This window comes from Ceratotherium simum, chromosome 14, assembly GCF_057802395.1.
Source record: "Ceratotherium simum simum isolate JZ-2026a chromosome 14, ASM5780239v1, whole genome shotgun sequence".
Lineage (NCBI taxonomy): Eukaryota > Metazoa > Chordata > Mammalia > Perissodactyla > Rhinocerotidae > Ceratotherium > Ceratotherium simum.
This window is the reverse complement of record NC_141913.1, coordinates 60,138,660-60,157,389: the sequence shown is the minus strand read 5'-3', so window position 1 is coordinate 60,157,389 and position 18,730 is coordinate 60,138,660. Positions and strand designations below refer to the sequence as shown.

Genomic DNA, 18,730 nt, shown 5'->3' with positions numbered 1-18,730 from the left:
ATAGAGATAGTGCCCTCTTCCAGAGCAAAGGGCAGATTTATTTACCGTCTAGTGTAATAAAAATAAGTATCCCTCCGGGGAAAAGGACTGGCCAGCTCATAATGAAAGATTGGGCTCCCTAAGTTCAGATTCCTCTCCCGAGGTTGTGTTCTTCACACTCCATTGTGCATCCAGGTGTCACAGGGCCTCTTCACGTCACCCTGTGGGAGCTGGGATTTGGGAACCCAGAATCTCTGCTTACTACTACTGCTGTGAGTAATAATGTCCTTTGTCTCTGATCCAGGAATCTCGTGTCTTCTGCTGGCATCCATGAACTTGGTGGGATAACTTGTCAGTTTGCAAGTTGGGTAAAATCTCAGACTTACATATAGTTCTAGACAGTTACTTGAATTCCTTAAATCTTGCAATCTTTATCTATAAATTAGGGATAATAAGAATTATTATCTTGAAGAGTGAGACAGTCCATGTAAAATGCTTAGCTCTGCCTGACGCATAGTAAGGGCTCAATAAATGTCAGGCCTCATTACTATAACTTGAAGTAAAATGCGTCATAGTTCAGGTCATATCATCAAACTGGTATGCAATGTAACTAATACATGTGGATATGTAGAATAATCTTATATGACTAAAATATTTGAAGTATATCATACATGTAACAAAATTACATTTAATATGAACGAATGTAAAGTCCTGCAATCAGCAGTGAAAAAAAAAAAAAAAACTGCTCAAAGCAGGATGGAGAGAAAAGGACCTCCAAGTTGCAACTGCCAGTCAAGTCAATGCTGTGTCGTGGCCGCATCAACACAAGTACAGAGTTCAGAGGGGGAAGGTGAGAGTAGGAGGGTGTATTGGTCAGACTAGGCTCAGGGTGCACGTGTAGGTTTGCACTCCACGTTTTAAGAGAAACATTGACAATCAGGCATAAATACAGAGAGAAGAGAAACAAAAATAATTAGGGACTTGAAAACATATAAAGAATGCTTTAAGCCTTCAGATATTAAAGGATTATCATGTGGAAAGGAGAACAGACTCATTCAATGTGGCTCGTGAGGACAAAACTGGGAGCAACAGAGAGAAGTTAGAGGAAGTACACTTCGCTTCAATAATACTGACTCAGAAATGAAACACAATGCTTTAGTAACGAGTCTCCTAGTAGGAAAGGCTGGGCAGCCACTTTTTGGGGATATTGTAAAGGACTCAAATCAGGATAACTAATATCCTTGTTAATCACGTAGATTTTGATTCTAGATCTCCTGAAGCTGAGAGTAGAAATTCTGCTGAATATTCATGAACCTATCAAAACAGACAATCCGAGTGACTGACACATTTTCAGGAATCTGACAAACAACTGTTTTGCTGGGATGTGTTAAGTGAGAGCCTGCCAGAGTGGGAGGCTGAGCTGTTTGACATCAAGTGATTCATTCTGGCTCCAGGACGCCAATCTCTGGCTCGGCTCTTAAACGTCCCGACAGACCTCTTTAGGTGCTACTCAGTTCCCTCAAATGCAAACTGAACATGAACTTGAAATTTTCATCATTACCCAGGTACAGTACTTGAACCTGCACGGGCTCCCGCGGTCAGCACCTACTTCTCAGACCTTTTTATTTCCGTTTGCAACTGTATTATCACATCACTTGACAGTGAAATCTTGATGAACAAAACCCAAAGAAAATGTAACTGGTCATAGCTTATTTAGAAAGACAGTGAGGTGGTTGTGGAAATGCACCCACTCAGACCCCCATGGAGGGGAGCATAGGTAACAGATGCCCTGCCCCGCTGCTGTGCTCGGCCCCTCTCAGCTTCCCCAGGATGTCCCCAGACAACAACTGAATGGGGGCGGGACAGTAAGGCAGGCCCATCCAGCCAGTCAAGGGACTTCTCTGCTAGTGACTCTGGCTCACGGCGCTGCAGTCTGTGAGCATGCCCGCTGGACCTTTCCTTCTCCCCCTCCTTCCTTCACAGGGGTCCGATGGCTCTCTCCCTCCTCTACTTCCCTCCCCTTTTTCCTCACAAGGGTTGCCCTCCATCAGTCTCTTGCATATCTAATTCCACCTTAGCCTCCTCTTCTTGGAGGTCTTGGGCAGCCCAAGTGGCTCTGAGAGTGGCCTGAGAAGGCAGGCAGTCAGACGGAGACCGGGGCCTTCCTCACCATCTGGCAGGGGAACAGGACGCCTCCTGAGCAGCAGATGGCACATGGTCCTTGGTACAGGGTGATAGTCCAGTTGGAACTTGGGAAAATGTCCCACCCAGCGGAGGGGAACACTGTTGAAGGTACCATGATCCAGGTGCTTGAGAGATGTGGCGGCAGCAATGCTAACCAAGCCAGAGGCGGTGGCTGGTTATACCAAGTGGTCCTGACAGCACCACACAGAGGGTTAACAGGAGACTGAAGGCCTTGAAGACAGCTTGGGGTAAGTGGGAGATCCAGAAGGCGTCCCTGGCAGTGGACAAGAAGCCCTGAGCCCCACGTCAGAGCAGCAGACACAGTGAGCAGCAGCTAGAGCGCCGATGGCCAGAGCTCCTGACACACGCATGGCAGCTCAAGTGGGTATGTAATGACAGACAGTAGACAAAGGATGAAAAAGCAGAGGGAAGTGGGCAAGCTGGAATGGATGTGTTTGAAGAAGTCAGAAGAACCATCAGAGAATTATGTTCCGCGAGGGGATCCCAGAGGACACTCTATCACGCAGGCCATCAGGAATGTGCTGGTGAGAGAGACATCAGATTCACTGATAATTCAGAGAAGGCTATCTACCGCAGGCAGGGGTGATGGGAGGAGAGATGGTTCCTTAATACCCATGGGGACAACAGGGCCCTGAAATAAAAGGCTGAGTGCAGGAGCTTCCCACCAGAAGCCAGGAGACTGCAACTGCCTTGATGACTGGCAAGGGCAGAGGGGCAGCCGAGGGCTTGACCTGCAGGGAGCTGCGGAGATAGTGACAGAGCGTGGTGTCCCCAGGGACAAATCAGACCAGTAGTCAACAGGGTGCTGCTTAACATCGACAACCAAAAAGGGGCAAGAATGGAGGAGCAGGAGGCAAAGGGCACTTGCCCCAATAAAAAGTCACAGTCCTTTGCTCAGTTCCCAGACCTGAGACAACTTTCAGATCTGGAAAGTGGCTGGGTCCTAGGAAGGAGGCCCTGCAAATCAGAGTAACTACGGTTCTCCTGGTTCCCACCAAAGGGATCGATCAATGGCCATCTACCTGGGTGACTGGAATGGATTACTACACACAGGGTCTGAGATGGCAATGACAGCTGGAGACCCAAAGTATTGCCATACTGCCCCTGTAAGACTGGGCGCTTACGTGGGCCCGTCACAGAGGGTGTCTCGGCTAACGTCCAGCTCACAGCGGGCTCGTGGGCTCCACAGACACTGCAGCGCTCACTTCCTCAGTGAATTTAGACTCAGGCCCTTGTAATGGCCTCGGTGAAGGAGAGTAAAAGGTGAAGACAAGACACGGCGGGTATCTTCAGCGGGGCCATAAAATGCGAGAGATCGAGAGATGCTTCAGAGGGACAGTCGACAAGACCTGGAAAGTGACCGAACGTGGCATGAGAGACATTAAGAACAGAGCCACAGGTCTGTAGCAGGGTGATTTCCCTCAGTCCTCCAGGCCAAGCGACATCCCCAAGCTCTCATTACACCCCCTACCATTCCTACGTACTTACTACTGGGTTCATTCACTGTTTAGTTCTGTCTCCTCCCCTGGAATACAAACTCTGAGTGAGAAGGGACCTTGACTGTTCCATACTGTGCCCAGCAACTAGCACGATGGGTGGCACAGTAAGTTTTCACAACTCCTGGTGGAGTGGGTGACTGACAGAGACCATTACTGGAGACAGGCGACACAGGAGGAAGAACAGGCACTTGTCCACAGGAGGGGAGGGAAGACGGTGCAAACCCTTTGTTTTATTGTTGCCTTTCAATGAGTGACCAAACTCCATCCACCTTTGTGGGGTGGGGATCACACAGACGGGAGCAGGGGCCAGGGGTCCTGGGAGAGAAGGGGGACAGAGGGGGCGGGAAGGAAGAGAAGGAGGAGTGCCGACATGGCAAGGGTCACACTCACGGGGCTGCAGCTTTCTGTCTAACGCAGAACGTTCATATGGAACAGCTCTTTGGCTTCTCTCCGGACTGTTTCAGTCTCCACACTCCAGGCAAAACACGTCCAGTTCACATTCCTGAGTTCCTCCTTCCTCCTCTCTCCACTCTGAGCAGCAAAGTCTTGAGGACTAATCCTAGGTCCGTGGAAGCACTCCTCAATTCAGCAGGAGCTTTCTGAACATCTGGTGGTTTGCTAAGGTGCCCTGGGGGGATGCAGGTCAGTCAAGGCAGCAAGGGCAATTGTTTCCATTTTTATTTTAAGAAAATCTGTTATACAAGTTTTTAAACACTTTCTCCCGTAACAACAGAAGAGCTCGAGTCTCTAAGTCCTGCGCTGCGAGCCTGTACAGCGGCTACTCGACACATTCACCCAGGTGGTTATCACAGTGTAGTACTGCCCTGGTGGCTTTGACTGTTATAGAATTTTAACGTGTTTCTATTCTCAGTCATGTACTGTTTCATTTACACCCACAGTGGACCGCTGTTTAATGACTGGGAGCATAAGAGACATTGAGTAAAATGTAAGTCAAAGGAAAAACTGCTTTGATAGTAATTCTGCAAATTTGTCCCAAATTGACTTTCAGAAAATCCTTAATTTGTATTTATTTGATCAAGATTCTCATATAGCACATAAAGATATTTCTAGTATTTCAAAAGCCAATCAAAAACGGGAGATATTACATCTACATATATATAATATCATATCCCGAAGAAAACATTATCAATTTACTTTTTCAAGAATAATGACTGTGCACGAGCAAAATACGTTATTTGCAAATAAGTGCTTGCAAATAGCAGGCTCTCTTATCTTGTCATTTCAAAACAAAGCAAACATTTTAAACATAATTATAAAAATGCATGAAAATAACCTAGTTGCTTTTTCAAAGGCACAAAACGTCAAGGATTCCAACATCAGCTCATGCTCAATTTACAAGTCAAGCTGAGAATTCGATTCCTATGGAAGAACCAAGTAGAGGTGTCTCGTCGATTCTTACTGGCAACATGCTTTGGGCCAGGGGGAAAGTTGGGCTTCGTTGAAAGCTGCATGTTTGGCTGTTACCAGAATACAGGCAGTGGTCCAAAATAACTGAGGGGTGAACTCACCCAGGCAGTGCATGGGAAGCTGAGAGAGGAGAACAAAGTTGAGAAAAGAGACCCAGGGGGCATCGACAATTGAAGAAGAATCAGAGCGAGTCAAGACGACTAGACAGTCAAGACCTGGAGTCTTGGAAGGCAAGAAGGAAGGGGGTGATCAACAGTGTGAAATGCCCAAAAGAAATACTACACAGACTACAATGAGGTCTCCAACAGGTAATGTATTATTACCAGGGAGAGCACAAAATTTATCCTTCAAACTGGAATACTGTTGAGAGTAACAGGCAAAGACTGGAAGGAGCACCGCAGAGACCTCGCACTACTGCGGAGAAACAGGATACACACCAGCCCAGGCTCCATTACTAACACGAGCATACAATTCTGGCAATTTCCCTTTAGAGCACATGGTTAATGAGTTATGAATACCAACACATGGCATTTTTATACAAAAATCAGAATACAACACTATTTGATTAGTGGCTTCATTAATAGAAAGAAGAAAAGAAAGGAAAGCGAAAATTGGACTAATGTTCACCGAAATACAGAAATTCCTATGTTTGCCTTCCCCTCTATTCACTATTAAACGTTGTCAAGTATTATTCTGAAAAAACAAAATGTCCCGCTCTTTCTTGGAGTCGCAAGACAATCAGTATGACAGTACTGAATTAATTCCTCATTTGCTGCCAGAAAGAAACTCAAAGCTGAATTGCCAAAGGGCAAAACAGAGAGAGTGACACCATACATCTCAGCTTTTATGTATGTCCATTTGATTACCGCGCTGTGCGTCTGCATTATCCTGGTGATCTACCAGCTGTTGTCGTACTTCATTTACAGGGCGCCAAGGTGTCTATTAGCAGGAACGAGGCTTTGAAAAGTATTACTAAATATCTGGAGTTCCTAACAGAAATTCCAGGAAGTCCAGTAGATAAATCACAAACAGAAAATGAAGGAAAAAGTCCCTCCTAGGAAAGCCTCCATTATGAAAAGCTGCCCCTGACTGCAGCCGGCCCAGGGGCCAGCGTGTGGACACGGAGCCGCCCTGGACCGCAGTGTGGTACCTCCTCACTGGAAAACCAGCCCCTGAGGAGGGGCCACACCTGCTTTTCCAGGTGTTCTGAGTAACTCTCGCTGTCTAGGCCTCCCTGGTACTAATTACTCCTAGTGGCTAGCACAAACACTATTGCTTTTTCTGCTTTTGTTTCTGACAACGTCCTGCTAGTGATTAAACCACCACAGATCAACTCAGCGGTCAGTTTTCCCTACACAACATAGAAACAAGCAACCAACCTCAAAAATGATACTCTGCCAGCCCACCTCACTGAGCTTGGTTCTCTCTTAAGACATGCTTTTATTATTCAATTTTTGGTTTTATTGTCCCACTTTTTGAATTTATTTATATGTAGCATCAGAATCCTAAATATTCTAACTGATATACTCAAAATTAGCTTGGATTTTGGATATAGCCTTATTAATAAAGAAGGCTTCATTCCTTTTTCAACCTACAAAGAAACTGCCATGAACATAACAATTTATTTGGCCCCAATTTAGCTTGGACATATTGAAGGACAGAGGGCAAGGGACATTTGGAAGAAAAACAGCATATCCTGATAAGAGTCTTTTTAGCTTGAACCTTCACAGAAAACGTGTACCTGGAGAGAGAAAGGTTTCTTTCTTTCTTTTTCTTTTTTTAATCAGTCTTAAATTCAACACCATGAAAAGAAAGTATCAAGGAAGGGAGGCAATGAGCACACAGATTTTTTTGCACAGCCATTCGAAGGGGCTAAGCCAAAGCTAGGCGCTGCTTGTTCTGCATAGGCAGATTGCAAGACTTGACTGGCAGAGTCAGGATGCCATCGAGCCGAGGGACCTGGGTTGGCTGTGGACTGGCCCAACTTTCTAACTGTTGGATTACGAGTGGATTTTAATTTTAAGTATCAGAACTATTAAAACTTTCCCCTGGAACTCCCAAATATAAGACAGACGGAAAATGAGGCAGAAGGGGCTAAAGAGGGCAGAGGGATACACAGCTACCACCAATCTTTCTGAGAAGGCCCAGGCTCTCAGTACACGATTTAAAACCCATCGGATTCGATGTCTCTCAACTCCTCATTGTGCTAGAGTTCTAGGATTCCAAGATAATGCTGATACTCTCAGGGGCAGGCTGAGCAACCTGATTCCTACCACTGCTTAGTCTACAGAAAACATCAGCTATTGACTGGTGCCATATTATTGTTTAAAAATGAGATGGTGGAGTCAATCCTTTCCTGTTAGGATATGAATAATAAACATTCTTTTAAATATCCAGCATACCCCCACCTCCACAATACAGTAGCTGATTGTGTTATTCCGATTTGGACATTAATGGGCTGACTGTAGCATTATAGCTCAAATGGGTTTGCAGTTATCATATTTGGCCCAGTGTGGCTGCAAATAAGAATTACTTCTGATCATTTGAATGGAAATTCAGAAACATTAAAGGAGCCCTGTTTAAACTGGCTGGTTCATCACATGCAAATACTGTGCATTAAGATGGGAAACACCCATTCATGAAGATAATGAAAACTGACATCGATATGACAAAATAACAGGTTTATGGATTCTGAGACTCACACAAGCAGTAGATTTGCTCCTTGTGCTTAAAAGCATATCCATCCACCCCACCCCAATTCATATTTGATCTGCAATCCAAAAATAAAGCCCTTGGGCCTGCCCCATGGCTTAGTGGTTAAGTGCACGCGCTCCACTACTGGTGGCCCGGGTTCGGATTCCGGGCGCGCAGCGACGCACCGCTTGTCCAGCCATGCTGAGGCCGTGTCCCACATACGGCAACTAGCAGGACGTGCAACTATGACATACAATTACCTACTGGGGCTTTGGGGGAAAAAAGGAGGAAGATTGGCAATAGATGTTAGCTCAGAGCCGGTCTTCCTCAGCAAAAGAGGAGGATTAGCATGGATGTTAGCGCAGGGCTGATCTTCCTTACAAAAAAAAAAAAAAAGAAGGAGAAAAGGACTTTGTCTTCAAAAACAAAGCCCTTTGGTCTGTTAGCACGAAACTTTACAAAATTACTCGAGATTCTTGACATTAAAGTTTCCATTTTTTAAAAGGAAGAGGGTGCCGGGGTGACAAGTATTAGAGCCGAGAAGAAACAGTGCAGCACAGAAGGCGGCGGAGCAGTGGGCGCCCCAGACTCTGGCATTCATAAAACAGCCACATGAATAGCACTGTGGAGAACAAAAGACAGTGATGATGAAATTGGTGCTTTTGTTTTATAAGGCTGGCACAGATGGGGCTGGCATGCTTCATGTTTCATTTCATGAAACTGCAGCCATATTTCCACTGTTTGCAGGCAAACGGTCTACGTGCAGGAGGCCGATGACTTGCCAATTGTTTTGCTGAATGCCCCAACTTAAGCCAGAGAAAGGAATTTAAACACGCAGATAGGTTGGGTGCTTACAATCTTATGTAAACAGTGTAAACTGAATGGTTCAGTTGTTAACATGCATTTTAATTAAAATGAGTAACTTTTAATTTACAGTTAGACATAAAGTTCTAATATAAAACTTTCTGTTGAGATGATCATAGCTACACATTTTACACACACACGCACATGCATACACACACACACTTTTTTCCCAATCAAGCTGGAAAAAAATCCATTCCTCATTCAGATACGTATTGCTGACACTGCATTCCGTTCCCTGGCAATAATATCCTAGAAGATGGTCTTTGCTGTAATGGAATTTGCACCAATGTGCTTGAACTGAGTGCTGAGCATAGCGGTAACTAGCGTTTAAGTACCAAGAACTGTGATAAAAAAATAAATTTTTAGTCTTGGCCCAAAACATTAGGTACATGGTGATCTTTAGCAAAAAACAAGAAATTTTAAACACAACCACCATGTAACAATAAGTGATAGGTTTTTTTCAATAAATCAGTCAAATATATAATTTTAGTTGCATCAGACATATTTATATAATTTATTTACAATAAGATACAATTCATATATTTATTTCACACCACCTATCGTAAACATATCAAGGAAAATCTCATTGTTACTAACAATTTTCAAGTCTCAGAAAAGGGCCATACAAATGATACCAGTACAGGGCTATTTTAAGTTTAGATCCACTTCATGATGCGAAGGACTACTTAGGGTTGTTCCTAACTGCAAGAATAAGAAATAACGAAACAACACAAGCAAATACTAAACCAAGCCAACCAAAATAGTCTGAACAAAGCCTGAGGTAACAGGACCCATGGACAATATAGAATCTTCTAGTGGCTTCTTGAAGTCAAAGCCAGAAGAACAATCAAGAAATCTAGTTCGGAAGGCCTTGTCTCTGTAAAAACAAAACAAGGGGCCAGCCCGGTGGCGTAGCAGTTAAGTTTGCACGCTCTGCTTCGGTGGCTGGAGGTTCACACGTTCGGATCCCGGGTGCGGAGCGACGCACTGTTTGTCAGGCCATGCTGTGGCGGCGTCCCATATAAAGTAGAGAAAGATGGACACGGATGTTAGCCCAGGGCCAATCTTCCTCAGCAAAAAGAGGAGGATCGGCAATGGATGTCAGCTCAGGGCTGATCCTCCTCACAAAAACAAAACAAAACAAAACAAAACAAAACAAAACAAAACAAAACAAAACATGCTTTCACGAAGCTGAATGTAAGCAAGATAACTTTGTGCACTTGTTCAAAGGGCGAGACTTTTTTTTTCCCCTAATGCTACTATATACTCCTAAAAAAAGGAGGGGATGGAGATTACTTGATCTAATACCAGTTTCATAAATTATGATAACTTTACGTAAAGGTTCTAAAGATGTCAGCAAAGGCCAACTGCTCTCATTTCCTAGAATGTTTTCAGTCGTGTTTTATATTTTGGCCCCAGGATCAAAATCTTACGCTGACTGTATTTGCATAGTTCTCAGTATCTTTTTACAGAAGCAAACAGTAGACACCAAAGATTATAGGTAATCAAGATAATTCACAACTGCTCAGCAGCTCTAAGTGTCCAAAGTAAACCTAGCAGTATAGCAATTTAAAATATTCTGTCATTAATTATTCAATCAGCGGGCTCTCCTGCAAATAATTTTATGCACTGACATCTATCAATTATATGTACTTAGTTGGAGGATGGACTCTAACATCAAGACACAGGACACTTTACTTGGCAAGTTAAGCATTTTTGTCAATAGCTTAGATAAAGCCACAGGGGCAGCTTACTCAATGTGACCATGATAGAATGTTGACACAGCTGCCGCAGAAGTGACCCAGTCTTTTGCTGCTTTACCATCACACAGTACTTGCAAAGGAGAGCACTGCAATTCTTCAATGCTAGGAACCATGTTTTAATAGAGGAATTTGATTAAAGGGCATGAACTGGAAAACACCCACATAGATGTGATGTAGAAGACAAAGAGTTGGCCCAGGAACTACACCACACAAACACTGAAGGGAAGGAGGGAGGGAGTGAAGGAGGAACTAAGCAGGCTGGCTTGGCAAATCTAGATTTTGGGGGTAGAAATAAGGATGTGAAAACAGTCTCCAAACAGTCAGCAAGCTGCCATGTACAGGAGGGCTTGCACATCACCTGTGTAGCTCTAGTGCATCAAAAGTATGTTTTAATTCCTTATGGGGAAGAATCTTCTAAAAATTAGAGCAATAAACACGTGAATACACACATAAAAAGATGCTCAACATCATTAGGCACTAGGAAAATGCAAATTAAAACCATGATGAGATACCACTACACATTCACTAGAATGGCTAAAATTAAAAAGACTCATAATACCAAGTATTGATGAGGACATGGAGCAACTAGAACTCTCATACATTGCTGGTGGGTATGCAAAATGGCATATGGGAAAGGGTTTGGCAATTTCTTACCACATGACCCTACAATCCAATTCCTATGGAAACAAAAACATATATCCCCACAAAGACCTGTACCCAAATATTTACAGTGGCTGTATTCTTAATCATCCCAAACTGGAAACAATGCAAACATCCATCAACAGGAAGACAGACACACACATTGTAGTATATCCATACAGTGGAAAACTACTCAGTAATGAAAGGGAAAGAATGACAGCTAGATGCAACAACTGAATGAATTTCAAAAGCATTATGCTAAGTGAGAGGAAAGCCTGCATACCATATAATTCCACTTATGTGACATTCTGGAAAGGATAATACTACAGGGACAGCCAAGAACTGGGTGTTGGGTGAAGAGGTTTACTATAAAGGGACACAGGGGGACTTTTGGGGGTGATGGCAATGTTCTATAACTTGATTGTGGCGATGATTACATGACTGTAACCATTTGTCAAAACTCATCCAACTGCAAACCTAAAAAGGATTAAATATACCATACACAAATTAAACCTCAATTTAAAAAAAATGGGAATGCACTACATGTAAACACTGAATTCCTAGTCACGAAAAGTTCTTGAGCAGCATCTAGATGATTTCTTGTCACAAATGCTATGTATGGGACATGTTCTTGTGTTCAGTGGACAACTGGATCATTTTCCACCTAAGGAATCTTAGGAATCTACATTTATATCATGCTACGATTTTCTTTTCCTCATCTCTAGTTATTTAGAGCAACTCAATGACTTTATTTTAGCACCTGAGACAAATCTGCTCTGTCTGGTATCATATTTACTTTCCAGAGACAATGAAAACCCTATGGTTCATATAATCTTCTGAAGTCTAATAATTACAAAAATCATTAGGCTGAATTATCATTTACTTCTGTGTTCTACTTTATCGATGATACAGAAAAGAGCAAGGCTAATTCAAAGGGCAACGAATATTTAGAGAAGCCAAATATGTATAAATTAGATACCTAAAAAGAGGAGATTATCGAAAGCTGAAGATGGACTTTTATCAGGCTAGGCTTAGTGCTATGTCTGTGGGAGACACCAGGAGGTTCTCCCTGCTGTTGGTATTGACATTTGTGAATGTACGCTACACTCTATTTAATTAAAGAAAGGCCATCTCTTAAATGGCCTTAAACGAATGTGGCTTTATATAAAAATGAGGATGTGATTGTCCATATGTAATTGTGGTCAATTAACATTGTTTTTTATTTTCTATTTATCCTTCAGTTACACTAGAGCTGAATATTGGCTTTCTGCTAAGTTTTTTTTTTTTTTTTTTGTCTTCTCCAGCACAAGCCAAATGTGAGGGACCTACAGTACTCACTCCTTCACTAGGCTGAGTGATCTCATGGCTACAATGACATCGTGAGAATAACGTCAAGCTACTGCTAGTTTAGATGGATTTTGGGTGTATAGAGAGAGCAAGAGTGAGTGAGCATGCTCTTAAATGGCTAAAGAAAGGGGGAAAATCTTATAGCTGTTACAGTGGTCGTTAGTGTCTTCTTTTTTATAATAACCATTCTGACTATCACTTACAAACATAGTAAGGCTTTTAACTGTCAACAATGCTATCTTTTCCTTAATTATGTGATTTCAGGTAGACTTCAAGACTCAGGTAGCTCCGGATTAAAATCTAAGTCTACCCACTAACTAGCTATATGTGCTTGGACAACTTCCTGAATCTCTCTAAGCTTCAGTTTCTTTGTCTACAGAATGGGATAATGATACCTTGCACGGTATTTTAAATATCAGGAACAGTGTGCAAAGCACCTAGCAGGACACGTCTGGCCTGTGTCAGTGCTCAATACATAGTAAACACCCTTGTTCCTGAGTCCCTCCGGGACCACTGACTTCTGAAGTAATGATCAATTCTGAAAAGAAAATTCTACACCACGAGCACGACCCAATATTAACAACAGTGTGCGGGGGCATCTCACATGGAGCTGTGCTCTCCCCACGCGCTATGCCACGGCAGCTTTCAAAGCTGCTTTTCACAAATTAGAACAGTGTTTAGAAGGCTATGTAGTAGAAAGAGTATAAAAAATTTACTGAATTTACAGTTAATTAATTGCAGCAGCATCAATACGGGTTAATTTAAATAGTGTATGTTTTGGGAAAAGAGTTACATAGCAGGCAACTTTGTGTCCTGGTTGGCAAAGAGGGTCTATTTGCAGACTATTAAATACAAGTACTCAGCTACAAGTTATTAATGAGTTTATCATACTTAATGGTTTGATTATCTTGTGGTTGAAACCAAGTACAGTCAACTCCTGACCCCTGAAACTAAGATAATAGGTAAAGATGTACTGTGAACTCAGAACAACAGACAAGACATGATAGATGTAAAGATATACAAAGATAGAAATCCAACTGATAGGATATAAAGAAAAATAGTCTTTGACACCATTTTCAATAAAGATCAATATCTATATTCTTTTTTTTTTTTTAAACATAAACATGGGGAATCAACCCATAGCCATTCAGTTTAAACAAGTTTTTTTAACGGGATTGTTCCCTACCAATATCCGATATCCAGTACCCAGCAGGCAGTACCCAGTATCCAATACCCCGCTCCCACTGCAGCCTGAACTTCAGACTCTGAAGACGCCAACACACAGCAGAGTGCACAGGCCTTCTCCAAGGACTCCTTTAGTTAGTAAGGGGACTCTCATGTCATAGCAGCTGCTTCACCTCCATTCACGTGAGCTACCTGAGGGATAACACACAGGATGACATTTTGGGAGCAGACGTCAATGAATGGCACAATGTGAAAAAAGGGCCGCTATTTATAGGAAGTTAAAGGCCAAGCATTCCTATTGAAATAACCAGAGAAAGGAGGTCGACTCGATAGTGGTGAACACAGCAGGGCGGTGACTGTGCCTCTCTCTATCATGCCCAGACAAATTTAATTGTATACAACTCATTTACCATGGCCTGAAAACAACAGATTCAGCTTATGAGAAAACTGAGATTTAACCAAAAAATTTCCCTGGGGAAATGTATGAAATCGAGCCTTTTCTTTATGACTATGATTTTGAAACTGTAACCTGCATCAACTCAAATTACCATCAAATGCTTGAAATCAATTGTCAAGAAAGACTCTCTCCATAATGGATTACAAAAAAAAAAAAGAGAGAAAAAGAAAAAGAAAGAAACCTTGGCACCTCTGTTCGGAAATTGGTTAAGAGATAATGTGCAAAACTCAAAACTTTCAAGTATTCATAAGATGTAAAAAAACATTTAAAACAAATGATTTGACAGCTGCAAATGCAGGATAACACCTAGTTGAATTATAGAAACAGTGTGGATAATTACTTTTTTCAAACGTTAGGGCTCTGTGGACCATGGTCCTGTCTGAATTTCCCTGCAGCACAGTTAATCTGCAAGAATACAAATCCTGTTGTCACATCACCCTAAGTCTCTTTATCATCTACACATCAGTAAGAATGATGAGGGGCGTCCCATGATTCCAGCAGTCTTCCTTTGAAGGATCCACACGTTAATTACCGCACTAATTATGGTTTTTGAATAACTAACTGAAGTAAGCAGCCTATGGGAGGTACAGGCATAAAACTAAGACTGAGAAAATACTAGTTACTGAATCATCAGTGTAAACTGACACATCGAACAGGTTTAAAAGAAGTGGAAGCAGCAGATTTTAAAAGACAAGCATCTTCAATAATTAGGGCTCCGTTAAGGCAAAAAGAAATGTTATTTCTTAATGGCAAGTGCATTTAAACTGTTATCTAAAGATCTGAAGGTAAGCCTGCTTAATTCACTGCTTCTTCTTTTGTTATTAGGAAAACATAATTGTTCCAAATAATTAGCACTAGAGTACATCACAAGCTGACAACAAAATTATAGAAATCTTCATATTCAGATCCCTCTAGCTGGCTATTAGGAACAGTTTCTGATCATAACCCATTAGTTGAAGTGCTGTGAGTTCTTGATTGCCACCAAATAACCTCAGATATCTGCCTAAGTTAACAGCCCCTATTTATTCAGAGTTTTCTTGACAGTAAAAATTGCTTAGGATTTTTACAGCTGCCACACAAAAGAATGGTTTCGATGTGTGCACTTGGAAGACTAGGTGATACAATAATTGAAACATGGATTTTTCAATACACCTTTAACTCCTGAATTCCTAAATGAAAACCTGAAAAGACACTTTTCAATTTTTAACAGTGGTGCCACTCTGTTTCTTAGAAACTAGAATGGCCCTATTTCATATCCTGCAATGTCCACATTAATTTTTTTTGTCTCGCACAGAACTTCTTCCTTTTACACAATATTCCTTTACTTATTCAGTTCTCTTTAACACTTAAAAATTGATAGATATAACACTTCAAATTTTTTATTATTGAAAAAATTCCACATTTGTGAGGGTGTGTATGTTGGTGTATACGTTGGCTTGTGAATAATAATTTTAAACCAGCTAAGTAGCATTCTGTGACGCAGAGGAAAAGAAACAAGGGGCGCAGCGTAGTTTTGAAGATAGTGAACCAAATTACCTGCTTGCTAGAAATCGCTGTATTAACCTCCCATGGAAAAACCCAGACACCACGGGGAAGCCTCTGCTCTGCTGGTTGCTCTGCCAGCTGCCGGGAGCAGTTTCTTGATAATGCAACATGTGGCCAATGAAAATGTGTTGGAATAATCTAGTAATTTTGTAATCGGTAATGCCATTTGAAGTTTCTTTGGAAATTCTTCTGTGCTAACAGCTTAGCCGATAAACCCACAAAGCTTTATGTTTTATCCCATGAGGGATAACTTTGATTACTCTGGTAATTAATGATGTTGGAGAGTAATATGGATTTTCTGTTAAGATTTGAGTTTGAAGTTAATTAGTCTTCGCGTTATGATTTGCTGATTAATTATGGATATTTAGTTATAAAGAGAGATGTTAATTATTAATCTCAAAAAATCATCTAGTGCAATTAACTGAAACTTTGATATCAGTTAAAATTCCCATTGAGTATAACTTCTCAGATTATCAATTACCGGGGAAGAGCAATGAGCATGTGCCCTGCGAAGGGACATATCCTCTGCTCCCAGAGAACGCGTTGGAACTGCACTGTCATGGAAGGCACTTACCAGAGTTTCAGCACAGAAACTGAACTGTGTGCGCCAAGATGCAGATCTCAGTCTTTCATGGCAAATTCTCACAGTGTGAAAAATCTTATTTCAGAACAACGTGCTACAAAAGAAATTCCTGTCTGAGCATTCCCTTGGTGTACTGTCATATGATGTCTCAGCTTTTGAGTGGTAATGTGCCCTTGAGATCGACGGGCTTCATTAGCTCTGTTAAACTCTGAGACGAACTTTAGTGTTGCTACAGATATCTTTATTTTCGGCAGCAGCAGCCTTTCCAACCATCCAGACAATACTGCAGCACAAGCACTAATTAGTGTTCTAATTCACATAACTCGAAATCACCTTTGTAGTTAAAAAATTTTTTTTCTTCATCTTTTCCCCTTAATCTGTCAGCAACACAATCTCTGTTACCAAAAAGGGGAGGGGGATGTGATTAAGAAAAAGGGTTAAACCAAATAGCATCATCGGCACATCACTGTCCTGGAATTTCCTCCGTAACACAGACTCTGAACAGGGATCTGTTTACATTATCTCTAGATCATCTTGACAATATTTATTCTCTATTTACCTAAATGAGGCAATATGATGATATTTATTGCTCAGAACGGCTAAATATAGACTTTTCTTGAGCACTCAGTACCATAGTGGGAGGTTTTGCTCTAATCTACGTCTTTAAACTGACAAGCGGGAGAATTCCTAATGAATGCTTCCTTTCATCTGGATGTCTGTGTGTATTTGACAGTATAAATATTTAGCAATATCGGAGTCAGCTTGTGATTTTACCCAGATGGACTGATTGATGCCTCGGCTCGATGTTGCCAAAGACAATCCACGTAGTTATATAAGCAATTTCCCTCTTACTTCCTAAGAAGCAATTAGGTGGCCAAAGGCAGCAGCAACCCCAAAATAGCAGAAATACTTCTGGTATCAGCTGACAAGTCTGAGGGATAAATAAAATATGGTACTTAAATTATTACCACTTTACTTTCATGAATCACGGGATTAAAGCTTTCACTTCTAAAGTACATATAAATTGCAGGGTTTCTTATGTCTGTAATTTGCAAGAATCTAAGTTAAAATACCAGCTAATCAGTCAACTCACATTCACCTTGGGAAAAGTACCACCCTTTCTTGTCATTTTTGTAAATTGCATGCCTAAGCACCAACGTTATTTTGAGAAGAAAAGTCGCTTGTTGTCAATAACATATATTGCAGTCTAGTTAAAACAACATTTGTTAAGATTTAATCGCAAATGTAATCCTCTTTTAAAGTTGAGACAGAATGCTCAGAGAAATTCAAGGGACAGATAATAAATCATTTTCCTCATCTTGGGTGTGAACAAGGTAGATTTGATTCATTCAGGTATGTCGTTTTAACAACAAATGGGATAAATTCTCTGCTGTGAAACAATACAGGCTCCACACTCAGAAAGGAACGGCTAGGTGACACTATCCCCTCCCATATCACAGAGTTTTTTTTCTATCAACATTGTTTTCTCCTATGTAAATCACAATGAAAATGAAATCAAAGAATTACAGTATTTTTCCCATCACCACTGTAATCTAGCCCCAAAGGCTGATAAGCTCTTGCTAAAACTTAGAATGAGTTTTTTGAACTCTCAATGTCTCCTTTGCATTAGGTATCCTCTGTTTAGCTTCAGTCTTACATAATGTAAGATGCCGATCATGATTATGGCAGGTACTTGCATGCATGCTACTGCTTTGGGAGAAAAAAAGCTACCCATTATTTTTGGCACCAGCAAAAGTCATGTATTTCTGCAATGCTGTTGCTTCCCCCACCCCTCACCCTTTCCTGCCACTTCTAGTTTCTTTGTTTTCTATTAATTCATCCCAATCTTTGTATAACCCATGCAATAACCCAGGAGAAAGTACAGGCAAGACATTCTTCTTCTTGACACTAATACCTATAGATTCTATTCTGGTGTGATACCACTCCTTATCACAAGATATCTCAGCGAACAGAATCCTCAGAAGTCAACAACTAGCATTTGTAATGTATTCTAGAAGTGAGAGGGATGCGATGCCCATTGGTAATCAGATACACACAAGATTCCCTGGGACGAGCTATCTAACTATAACATATAGCAGCTTTAGGCACAGGACATACCAGTCATGGACCTTCTCGTGCATGGCACTTTCTTATTTCTAAAAAAATTATTCCTGGCCTGCTGGCTGCCAGATGAAAACAAATGTCTACAGTATTCTATTTATTGGATATGATTAGTAATAAACTGGTTATTGATCAGATATAGAGGGACAGAGTCTGAGGTGCAATCTATTGGTATCTATTCCATTGGCCACATTGCACTTCAATCAATACGGCTAAACCATTATTTGCTTTGTTTCCTTATTTGAGGGCTGGAAGTATTATAATAAAATGATGGGAGAATGCAAGATGCCACTTCCTTAATATAACAGGTATCCATCTTTTTCATAATGGCTGAAAGAACTTCTGTGTTCAAAGGTGAATCCAGGGTTTGGTTGAACTGGGCAACAACAACGGTGTATCAGAAACAAAGTTCTGAATGAAC

The 18,730-nt window shown here is 41.4% G+C and overlaps 1 protein-coding gene across 1 annotated transcript in view; it reads right to left on the bottom strand.

Moving 5' to 3' along the window:
* The window catches only part of ZNF407 (zinc finger protein 407), a 458,423-nt gene that overhangs the window by 14,931 nt on the left and 424,762 nt on the right, over positions 1 to 18,730 (bottom strand). The window lies entirely within an intron of this gene.